Source organism: Peromyscus leucopus, chromosome 18 (assembly GCF_004664715.2).
Source record: "Peromyscus leucopus breed LL Stock chromosome 18, UCI_PerLeu_2.1, whole genome shotgun sequence".
In the NCBI taxonomy this organism is placed as follows: domain Eukaryota; kingdom Metazoa; phylum Chordata; class Mammalia; order Rodentia; family Cricetidae; genus Peromyscus; species Peromyscus leucopus.
Genome location: NC_051078.1, coordinates 12,379,158 through 12,391,554, shown reverse-complemented (window position 1 = coordinate 12,391,554; position 12,397 = coordinate 12,379,158). Strand labels below are relative to the sequence as shown.

General features: G+C 46.1%; 1 long non-coding RNA gene across 2 annotated transcripts; it reads right to left on the bottom strand.

Annotated features, from left to right (window-relative positions):
• Positions 1-5,311: 5,311 nt before the first annotated feature.
• LOC119086193 lies at positions 5,312-10,996 on the bottom strand. Of its 2 annotated transcripts, XR_005089420.1 has the most exons (6): positions 10,879-10,996; positions 8,452-8,594; positions 7,889-7,963; positions 6,482-6,597; positions 5,916-5,930; positions 5,312-5,685 (listed from the first exon to the last, which is right to left on the bottom strand). It is a non-coding gene; the product is annotated as an uncharacterized LOC119086193 (long non-coding RNA). The 2 variants fall into 2 exon arrangements; XR_005089419.1 differs by lacking the exon at positions 10,879-10,996 and having other exon boundaries at positions 8,452-8,853.
• Positions 10,997-12,397: the final 1,401 nt, after the last annotated feature.

Here is a 12,397-nt window from a genome sequence, read left to right as displayed (position 1 = left end):
ATATTTGCATGGTCACAGTGGCTTCATAAACGGGGTATCCCGCAACAAGCCCAGAGCTGGAGGGCGGCAGTCTTTGCAGAGCGATATGAATGTACTTAATGCCACACCCAACTGTACACGTAAAAGTGGCCAAATTAGTTACCTTGGTTATGTATGTCTTACCAAAATTAACAACAACAAAAAAAATGTCTTGGTTAGGACTTTGAGGACCAGAGTTGATAAGCTCACAATGGGCTGGCATTTGCTTGATGATCTGAGTTGGCGCTCCAGTTCCCACGTGGTGGAAGGAGAAAACTAACTTCTGTTGTCCTCTGTCCTCCACAAGGGGTATGTGATCGGTTGTGTGTGTGTGCGCGTGCGCGTGTGTGCGTGTGTGCGTGCATGCACTATATATAAAAATGTATATATAATAAAAATAAATTATTTTTTAAAATTTAGAAATAAGGCCAGGCGGTGGTGGTGCACACCTTTAATCCGAGCACTTGGGAGACAGAAGCAGGTGAATCTCTGTGAGTTCGAGGCCAGCCTAGTCTACAAAGTGAGTTCCAGGACAGGCTCCAAAAGCTACACAGAGAAACCCTGTCTCTAACCCCCCCCCAAAAAAAATAGAAATAAAAATATAATAAATATTAATATAGGATATATAATACGTATGGTATATTTATATTATTTATAAACAGACACACAGATATATAAATTTAGACTCTAGAAACCTCCGTTCAGGTGGGGGACTTCCTAACAGAGTGGTGAGAACCCACACTACCTTCTTAACTTTTGAGTGTCTTTGCCTGAGGGGAGGGGTGACAGGCAAGGTTGAGCGTGGTGGCACACAGTTATCATCCCGGTATTTAGCTTGGGCCACATGGGAAAGGTGTCAAGAAACAAAATAAAATAAGATGGAAGACCCCATCTCAAAAAGAAGACCAGAGTCAGATTTGTGAACCTCAGCCACCCCCGGTGCCAAGTCTGAGCGGCGCCCATGTGCAGTTGCGGCTGCCCCAGGGGTTTGAGTGGAGGACCGATCTCTCTTCCTGCCCGCCCTTTGCGTGATCAAACCTTGGAGGCACCGGGGCACCAGAAGTGCACACACAGGAGACTGACCCACATGACCTGAAGGAGCAAGAATGGATGACAGCAACGTGGGAGAAGACTAAGAAGATGACCCAAGGACACAGTGGAGAATACAGCGAGGGCAAGCATGGCCTCACCATGCCATGGACGCCTTTGGTGACACCATCAGCCAAGAGCTTGGGCAGGTGATAGATGGGCTGTCAGCGAAGCCTCAGGAAAGAATGTTCGGGGATCTCTTCCGTGTCGGATCCTCAAGTCTGTGGTTTGGAGACAGAAGGGCTTCTGTGGCTCCTGTGAGGACTCAGGGCCAGCGTGGGTCTTGTCAGGCTTTTAGAGCGACTGGGGCCCTAGAAGATCAGATCATTCACGAGACTGGCCAAGTGGTCCCAAGGAAGGAGCGAACCATTCTTATGAGCTGTTCTCGGGCTCAAGGCCATCAGGGCTGCGATGAACCTGAGTTCAGAGGTCTCCCATCCTTTTGGAGCAAAGGATGCATGCAGCCTTGTTAAGTCCGACTTGAGTCTGTTACGGCGAACGCACCACATTTATGGACATCGCTCGTCAGGAGAAGCCCCTCATGAAGGTGTGACTGTGGAGCCCATCACTGAGCAAATGATGCCAGCCATTGCATCCTTCCAGCTCTACAAGCCAGTCATTTGCTGCAAATGAGGCTGCGATGGTTTGGATGGGAATGGCCCCCGTAGGTTTGTAGGTTTGGATACTTGGTCCCCACCTGCTAAGACTGATGGGGATGGGTCAGGAGGCTCGTTCTTGGAAGAGGTGTCTTGCTAGGACCAGGCTTTGAGCTCCCTCTGCCTCCTTGCTTGCAGTTTGAGATGTGAGCGCTCAGCTGTTGCCTCAACGATGGCCTCGCGCTGACATGACAGACTCTGACCCTCTGAAACGGTAACCCCTATTAAACCCTTTCTTTTTTAAAAGTTGCCTTGGTCGTGGTGCCTTATCACGGCAATAGAAAAGTAACAAATACGTAGAAGCATCAAGACTCTCAATCGTGGTGTTTGAAGGATCAGACTTAAATATCAGTAAATGCTGGCTTGTTAAGAGCATCTGTGGTCCTGAGCAGGGTGCAGAAGGCTACCTTAAAATAGCCTCGAGGACAGGAACAACCGCTGCGGAGATGCTAAGGCGGCCAGCTGTCCCACTGTGTGAACTGATGGATGGTGGCAATAAAGGACTTGAGGACAGTATAGCTAGAGGAATTTTATCTTCACTTTAACCCACACCTTTACCGACCGAGACAAAAAAAAATACTCGTATCATGTAGAGTCTGAGTTATTATTTGAATTCTGTGAATTATTATTATTTTTTTACAAGGCTAAAATGTTACTACTATTTTTAACACATGTTAAACACAGCTTTGTGATATTGAAGATTTGTGGCTTAGTTCTAAGCATGGGGCTTTCATTTTATCAAAGGATGTGTAAAGTTTTCTTGACCTTAAGAGAGAAAAAAAAAAGAACTTTATTCCATCAATAAGAAGTATACACAATACTCAAGAGGCAGAAGCAGGCTGACCTCTGTGATGTGTGAGTTCTAGGGTAGCCCGTGATACACAATGAGATCCTATTCAAAAAAGAAAAAAATTTTAAAAAGGCAGAGGAGTGGGGTAGGGAAGAGGACAAGAACACAACCCATTTGATGAGCTTGTGAATATTAAATAAAACAGTCTATGTATAATTATTTGCATACTGCTTTGCCCACAGTCATACTCAATGAACGCTAGTCACTATGATTTTACTATCATTTACTTCTGTGGGTTTTTTTTTTTAAATTCAGTCCATATTTAGGTCCCTTTCTTCTTTTTTTTAAAAAAAAGCTTGATTTTTATTATTTTTAAGGATGTGTGTTTGTGCATATGAGTGCAGGTGGCCTTGGAGGCCAGTAGAGGGCAGTAGAGGGTCCCCAGATCTGGGATGGCAGTGTTTGTGAACTGGCTGATATGAGTGCTGGGAGCCAAACTCTGGCCCTCTCTCTGTAAGAGCAGCATTTGCTCATAACCATCGAGACAGTCTCACATTTAGATTTCTTCATGACGTGGCTCCTGAGAGTGATTTCTGAATCCGCCACCGCTAGGGAGGTGGCTCGTCCCGAGTTACTGATGAACATGACATTCTGGTGAGTTGAGGTAGCTGGATGGAAACACTAAAGTATTAGAATGACTATAATAGTACCCTGCTATGCTTGGGAAATGAACCGTGCAAACAAATAGTGTTGATTTCTGAATACTCTGAAGCTTCGGGCAGCTTTTCGGTGGCTTGATACTGCTTGCTGTGTGATTTAAGTTGCCACTACCAGAGAATTTCCTCCAGTCTAGATCATGGTTTTTTTTTTTTTTTTTTTTTTTTTTTTTAAGTAGAAAGCAGGTGGTCAGTATGTATCTGCTGACTCGAGTACTTTCAGAACAATAACTGAGAAACATCTCAGTTGAGCACTCAGAAAAGCAGTCTGATCCACTTGACAATCATTTGTGTATGAGAGAGAAAAAACACTAGAAAGAGCCGCAGAGCGGCCGCCTCTTGAAAAAGCTAAGGTAACTACTAAACGTGGGCGCACCAGTGTGCTAAACATCTTACACATGAACCTCCCACCCCAAGGTTGCTGGGATCAGTGGGTCCAGTTCTAAGACTGGACGGGCTCAGAAATGGCCTGTGTGTAGGGAGGCAGAACTGGAGAGAAGGTGACGTGGTTCCAAAGCCTGAACCTCTTCTCTTAGACCATGTGTCCCAAGTCAGGAATCCTAGCCACGTTGGTTTCTGGTACTGGGGCTGGCGTCGTGTTCACAGCTGCCGAGTGATCTGAAGTCACCCTTTGGAGTTAACTGTGGGCACCGATGGCTCTCACTAAGGGAAAGAAGCGGCTGCCCAGAAGGAAATGAATCGCAGTGGCACAACAGGGTCCCCATTGCCCAGAAAAATTCCTTCCTCTCTCTTAGCTAACCTGAAATGTCACTGCTGAAGTCATTCCCGGTTAGGAAAACAAAGGTGCCATTGTTTTGTATGTACACTCTTGTGACCTGTGCGTGAGAGGATGGGCTGAGTTCCCTCCCGCCCTCTCATTAGCACAGGTTAGTGTGTCAGACAAGGTGACCGTCCCAGGAAAGGCTGAGAGAGACATTTGAGCAAGTGCCACCAGGGCTGGGGAGGGAGGCCCAGTCTGAAGGGTCCTGGAGGGCTGAGGGCCAAAGCTGTGTAGGACACAGAGCAGACTGCAGCCACACTTCCTGTAGCGGGGATGGTTTGTTCCAAGGGACGGATCAGTCAGAGGTATCTTAAGCGGAACAGGAATGTGCTAGGGGGATACAGAGGCCACTCAGGGAGCCACGGAATTAGTGAGTAGCCAGGCCTCAGGACGGAAGGAGCCAAGGCAAGTCCCGGAACTGTGGCCACAGTTCATGGAGGTCCCAGCCTGTGGCCATGCAGTGATCTGACTGTTTCAGAACTCAAGTGACAGCGAGGGTACGATGTGTCCAGTGTCTACTTCGTGGTGAGCTTCCGCAGCAGTGGCTGTGTGAGGAGGAGGAGAGGTCCAGGGGAAGTTGATGTAACAGGAACCGGAACCTGCCTGTATTCAGACAGTGGCTGTGGTGGTGACGCTCTTAGATAGCTTTCACGTCCCCCACGGTGATGGGTCTTATCTGGTAGTCCTTCCTGGGGGATATTGCTCAGAGGTATCACAGCACAGTGGCACAGTGGCTAGGACTGCGTGCTTGCTCCCCCCCCCCCCAACAGGGTTTCTCTGTGTAGTTTCAGCGCCTGTCCTGGATCTCACTCTGTAGACCAGGCTGGCCTCGAACTCACAGAGATCTGCCTGGCTTTGCCTCCCGAGTGCTGGGATTAAAGGCGTGTGCCACCGCTGCCCGGTGCAAGCATGCCTGGGCTCAGATCTCTCTTGGGGCAACATAAATACTCTGTGTTTGTTTGCTTCTCTCCATGGTGGTGATAATCATAGCTCCTGCCACACGAGACCCTTCCTATGAAATGAATTCATACCAGGAAAGAGCGTAAAGCCGTGCCTGGCTGACGGGATGCCTCTGATCAATAGCTATTATTGTCTGCCTTTTGGTGCATCAGACTGTTTACAGGGCTCGTCAGATGGGTTCCCTTAGAAAAACACCACGAGGGCCTTCATAACATGGAGCTTGATGAAAAGGAAGAGGTGATCCCGCAAACATTTTGCGACGAGTTGTCTGTTTAGTTAATGAGCACAAGCATCGATGCGATACATTTTAAAAGGTACGTGAAAGTCTATTAAGAAGCAAAAGCAAAGAACAGGAGGAAAAAATAAACATAACCCGAAAGGAACAACCCATAAAAGAAACCGTCGATAAATATGACCGCATCAGATTTGAAAGCGTTTGCTCTTCAAAGGGTACAATTAAAGGACAGAAAATACGTGCTCCAGAACAGAAGAAGGCAGTTGCTGGGCTTGTGAGACGGCTCAGTGGATAACGACACTTGCCGCCAAGGCCGAGGACCTAAGTTCAAAGCCCGGGACACAAATGGTGGCAGGAGAGAACTGGTTCTTGTACATTGTCTTCTGCCCTGTGTACGTGAGCTCTGGGACACATGTGGGTCATACACCATAAATAAAGAACTGTAATAAAAAGGTCAAAGAAGAAGGTATTTACAATTCACATATATGATTAAAGACTTATATCCCCCCCCCCCAAAAAAAAAAAGAAAGAAAAGAAAACCCATCACAGCTCAATAATACTAAGACAAAAGGGGGGGCAAACACACACACACACACACACACACACACACACACACACACACACACACACAGAGCTGGGGATGTGGCTCAGTGGTAGGATACTTTCTTACCATGTATATATGGTCCTAGGTTGAGTCCCAATACCATAAATATGACAAGAAAAGAAAAAAAAATGAATGGAAGATTTGAAAGATATCTACCAAAAAAAGCTCTATGAGTGGCTAATAAACACATGAAATCATCCCGACCTTGATATCAGACATGCAAACTAAAACTCATAAGGAGTTATCATTCATTCACTAGACCCTCAGTAGAATGGCTGTGATCCCCACACTATTAGCATAGGGGGTACACCCACCTTTGTGGGGAGAATGCAGAATGGGATGGCCACTTTGCACTGGCCAACTAAGAGTTTGTTGAGGCACTTATTTATTTACTTGTTAGAATATTTTGTATTCCTTCACTGACAATTTCATATATATCTAATGTATCTTAATCAAATCCAACCCAAATCCCTTCCCACCTTCCCCAGGGCTCCCTAATACTTCCACCTTTCATGTCTTCTTCTCCTTCACTTCCTCCTCTCTCATAAGCCACCTAGTCCAATTGATGCTGCGTTTAAGGGCATAGGTGTGTGGCCATCCACCAGAGCACGGGTAACCCACAGCAGCCATACCCGTTCGGCAGCCATCACAAGGTGGGGTCTCGTGAGTCGCAGCCCGGTTTGTACAGGACATGTTGACTGGCTTGATCCTCTCCAGGTTCTCTGCAGGTAACCACAGCTGCGGGGAGCTGGTGAGGGCAGCAGCCAGGTCGAGTCCAGAAGACAGCATGCCACAGCACTCCTTCCCATCCTCTGGATCTTGTGTTCTTTCCTCTACCTCTTCACTGATGCTCCCTGAGCCTTGGAGGTGTGTGTGTGTGTGTGTGTGTGTGTGTATGTACAACATGTCCATTTCAGCAAAACAGCAGTAGTGAGCTCCTTCCTAGACGGCAAGCTCTTTAAAAGTTCATTATAAGCTGGGTGTAAAGCAGTGGTTCTCAACCTTTCTGACGCTGCAACCCTTTAACACAGTTCCTCATGTTCTGGTGAACCCCAGCCACAAAATTATTTTCGTTGCTACTTCATAACTATAATTTTGTGGTTAGGAATCGTCATGTAAAGTATCTGATATGCAGGATATCTGATATGGGCCCCCTGTGAAAGGGTTGTTTGATCTCCCCCCACCAGGGTGGTGCGACCCACAGGTTGAGAACCACAGGCATGAACTACTGTTCATGCCTGTAATCCTAGTACTCGGAAAGCTAAGGCAGTATTTAGAATTCGAGGCCAGGCTGGAATGCATGGAGTACCAAGTCAGCCTAAACTAGACAGCAAAATCTTGGCTAAAGAACATAAACAAAGCCAGGCGGTGGCGGCGGTGGCATATGCCTTTAATTCCAGCACTAGGGAGGCAGAGGCAGGCGGATCTCTGTGAGTTCGAGGCCAGCCTGGTCTACAGAGTGAGTTCCAGGAAAGGCGCCAAAGCTACACAGAGAAACCCTGTCTCGAAACCCCACTCCCTTGCCCCCCACCCCCCAAAAGACTATCTTACAGGAGCCTAAGTATATGACATTCCTAGAACAGGGAAACCTATGGAGGTAGAAAGCAGCTGAGGACCGCTCGGGCCTGGGGCTTCAAATAACAACCAGACAAATGGGGAGGAGGTGACCGAAATGCTTGCAAATGGGATTGTGGACTGGAAACGGGCTGGGTGCCGTGCCACAGGCCTATTATCTCGGCATCAGCAAGTGTAGGCAATGGTTTATTTAATTTGAGGTCAGCCTGGGATACATGAGATCCTGTCTCAAAAACAAAAACAAAAACAAAAAAACAAACAAACAAACAAACAAAAAAAACAAATACAAAATAAAACCAACCAACCAACCAATAAAAAAATGCCAACCCAGTAAAACCAACCAAACAAACAAAACAAAAACAAAAATTAAAACCTCCAAACAAAAATCCTGATTTTCAGTGATGTTTGTAAAGCTACGACTCTACCTAAACCATTGAAATATGCACTTAACATTTGAGACTTACAGTATGTAGATTGTACTTCAGTACAACTTTTATCCTGTGTCAATCACTTTGATTTAGATGCCGTACCAGAAATAACTGAGAAGGAAAAAAAAAAATCTTAGTTCAACACTGTCAAAACCATTTTCTGGGTGGGGTTCATAGATTCTCTCTCCCTCTTCTCTCTCTCTCTCTCTCTCTCTCTCTCTCTCTCTCTCTCTCTCTCTCTCTCTCTCTCTCTCCATAGCCCAGGCTAGCCTTGAACTCTGAAACCTCTGGCCTTAGCCTTAAGTACTGGAATTGCAGGCATTCGCTACCACACACAGCTTTCATTATTTTATGCCTAACCTCGGATTTCACCCCCATTTCTCTTGCTAACTCACCCTGGAGAATACCCCCCACCCCACCCCCCTCCCCCGCCCTCAGAACTAGGGACCAAACCTGGGGCCTTGCATTTGCTAAACAGCACACCCTCTACCCTTGATCTGAAATCTGAGCTGGAGAGTCCCTTGCTGGGGTTCATAGATAACTTAATATCTACATATTAATCATCATATCTGCACCGTGAGCTGTAGCTATTAGCTTACCTATTCCTGCTTCTGTTGGAGATCTCAGCATTGCTGGAAGAGGACAAGCTACTTTCCAAGGGCATTTCACCAGGACTGATTTCTGTGGCTGCCTGTTAATACCAGGAATTTCTTTTCTCGGCTTTCAGGGGGGTCATGCAGTCCTTACCTCGACAGGAAGAAAACAACTTTCAGGTTGAGTACCACTTCAAAACGCCTTCGCCTGGTTTTGACTTCCTGTGTCAAAGCTATCAAACGTTCCGAAACTGAAGCCGCTTGGGGGTTTGTTTGCTTTACACTCACATATTAATAGAAGGTGGCTGGAAAGAGCGGTGCTGGTTCATTTGCATATCCATCCGTGTATCCGCCATTCCACACAGTCAACAGTGTGTTCTTGAGGACCTACTCTGCACGCCCCCCCCCCCACTAATCTAGGTATTTAAGAAGCAGCAATGGGGGCCGGAGAGACGGCTCAGCAGTTAAGAGTACTTGTTGCTTTTATAGAAGACTGGAGTTCTGTTTCTAGTACCCATGTCAGGTAGCTCACAATCATCTGTAATTCCAGCTCCGGGGGATCGGAAACCTCTAATCCTCTGTGGCCACTGCCACTCACATGCACATACCCACACTCGGACACACACTTACGTATAATCAAAGAGTCTCAAAACCAAAAAGACATAGCCACGATAGGAAAATCAGGCCTCCACTCGCACGGAAGGGTCTTTTCTGCAACGATGCAACAATGAAGACATGTTTTTCTGCTTTCGGGGTTTTCTTTTGGCCTTGACCCCCCTTGTGGCTGCGCTGCTGATAGGGTGAGGAAATGGTAGCTCCCAGAGTGGAGACCTGAGCTCCCAAGAGCTCGTGGTGATTTTGATTCCTTGGCAACAGTCATCCTTGTTAAACTCTAAAGGGACAATCTTTAAGATTTATTTTATTTTATTTTTTGAGACAGGCTTTCTCTACATAGCCCTGGCTATCTTAGAACTCACTAAGTAGACCAGGCTGGCCTTGCACTCACAGAGATCTGTGCCTGTCTCTGCCTCCCAAGTGCTGGGATTAAAGGCGTTCACCTGCATGCCTGGTTAAGATTTATTTTATTTTTATGTGTGTGTATGTGTGCGTGTGCATCCTTGAGGAGGCCAGGGGAAGGCACCCCATCCCCTACAGGAAAGCTACAGTTGATTATGAGTGCCTGACAAGAGCGCCAGGAACCTAACTCAGGTCTTCTAGGAAGGGTAGGTGCTCTTAAGCATTGAACCATCTCTCCAGCCCCAGGGACAATCTTTTTAAAATTATTATTACTAATATAAAAATTAAAGTATAATTATATCATTTTCTCTCTTCCCTTTCCCCCCCTCTAATCCCTTCCATTTGAATCCCCTTCCCTCTCAAGACCATGGCCTCTTTGTTATTGTTTTACACACACACACACACACACACACACACACACACACACACACACACTTAAAGTTATAAGTACAACCTGCCTAGTCTGTTCAGTGTTGTTATATGTATTTGATTTCAGGGCTGACCACTTGGTATTAGATAACCGATTAGGACTCTCATCCCTCGGGAGACTTTCTCCCCTCTCAGTATTCTTTAGTTGTTTGTGGCTCTTTGTCTACGGTGGCATCCAGTGAGATTTCCCCCGCTTCTCTGTTAGCTTGCCTAGTGGATCTGTATGTCTTCAGGTTTTGTTTAGGCAGACATACTGTTTCTGTATCATGTGTCAAGCTGTCCTGCCATTTCTAGGGGGCACAATCTCCTAGATTCCCCGGTCCTATGGCTCGTACAGTCTTCCCCACCCGTCTTCCAAAATGACCCCTGAGCCTTAAGGTTCAGGAGCTGTGTGGTAGTAGATGGGTCCAGTGGAGCTGGATACCCCCTTTCACGGCAAGCGTCCAAGTCTCAGCAGAGACCACAGAAACTTCGGTGGGGGGGAGCAGTGACTCTCCCATTGTCACGGGACCCCCATTACCTCTGCAGATTAAACAAGAGTTAACAGCAAGTTAGAGGAGTTTTTACGGAAAAGAATGTTCTGCACTTACTTAGAAGCACATCCATTGTGTGATGTAGAGCGCTTTTGTGCTGTAATTTCCCCCAAGAAACAAGAATTATTTCTTAAATATTTCATATTTCTGTGATTACATAGTAAATCAAGTTTGCTTTTTCAACTCTTGCAGTATATCAGCTTGGTAGCACGCGGTAGGTAGTCAATGGCGTGAAATAACATCGCTTTCAGAAAAAGAAATGAAAAACAATGTGTCTGGTTTGCAGACTCCACAGAGGAAGGAAAGTGAACAGTTAGTCAATTTCTAATTAGGACCCAAAGATGCAGCTCCAAACCTTTACATTTGAACGAAATGGAACAGCATCTTAGCTACCCAGAGTTAAGATGCCCCAGGATGCCACCTTTGTTGGGAAGCGTGTCCAGTCTAGACTCACCCTGCGCTCAGTGGAGTCCACAGAGTCTTGTAACACAGTTGGTGGTCCCCTACCACACAAGGGGACCCGGTCAGCTGTATCTATCAGAAAGGGCTAATGTGCCAAAGTTCCTTTTCTCCTGTCTGTCTGGAGACTCTGACTGCTTAGGTAATTTCCTGTGAGGTGAGGGATGACAAATGCCTGGTAACCACGCCCATGCCTGCAGCACCACTTACCATTCCACCACGGAGCCCAGGGGTGGCCTCAAGACCTTCACCAGCTCCGTGGTCCAGGCCCCAGGGCCAATCAGTTGGAATGAACACAGGACAGAACGTCTTTTGTATCATTGAATTGGAAAACTAAGGTAGATCGTGAACTTGAAAGACTATGGTAAAAGGCTAACATGATACCCAAGGAGAGACTGATTCAGCCAATAGCAAAAGCTCCTTTTTTTAGGTTTATTTATTTATTTATTTACTTTATTTTATTTTGATTTTTTTTTTTGAGACAGGGTTTCTCTGTATAACCCTGGCTGTCCTGGGACTTGCTCCATAGTTCAGGCTGGGCTCGAACTCAGAGATACGCCTTCCTCTGCCTCCTCCTGAGTGCTGAAATTAAGGGCGTGAGCTGCCACACTCTGCTCATTACTTATTTAAATCAAATTAATGCTTCACCCTCGAGAATCAGAAGAGAGTTGGAGCTAGAGAAAGATAAGAATGGTATTAACTAGTCCTGGAAGCCACAGGGCATGGCCAGGCCCAGAGGAAGTGAGAGATGAAGGAAAAGCCAGCCTTGGCTTGTTTCACAACTCCCTAGGGTCATGATGCTTCTCCCCGGATATTTTCTTATTCCAATCCTGAAGGGTTTGGTGGAGAATGACTCAGAATAGGGGCTACTAACAGTGAGTCAGTCACCTACCACTTCCTGCGTTACCTGGACGTTTCTGGAAGTCTTTCACTAAGTACTAGTTAGGGAAACCCAGTCCCCCCCTCCTTGACACAGCTGGCAATAGTTTGCTTGTGGAGACCCCGAGTAGTGTCCAGCAACCACGGCCCCATCACTTCTAATGAAAATGGAAATGAAGCGTTCTGTGGTCACAGAGGCTGTGAGGTCTGTGGTTTTTACATCCCATGTCCTGAAGTCATATGTGCAGTCAGGCAAATCTGGGACCTTCCAGTTCTTGGCTAAAGCATCTTAATGATGGATGTTTTTCATCGGCCCATTTTATAGAAGGACAAAGACCATAACTGAGCAAACTTTCGGATTGTTATTTTTTTTTCATTTGCCATGTGATTTGTGGCATATCTTGTTACTTTTCTATTGTCGTGTTTGTAAGGTGGGATACTTTTTAGAAAAAATGTATTTTATTGATACATATTAGTTGTACAAAAATACTAGGTTTCAGAAAGTTGAGAGGCATTCAGGGTGGTATGGCCATAGACAAAATAATGGGTTTCACTGTGAAAATGTACTTCATTTATTTACTTTTAAAGATTTTATTTGTGTGTTTGTTTGTGTGCGCGCACCATGCATGTGCACA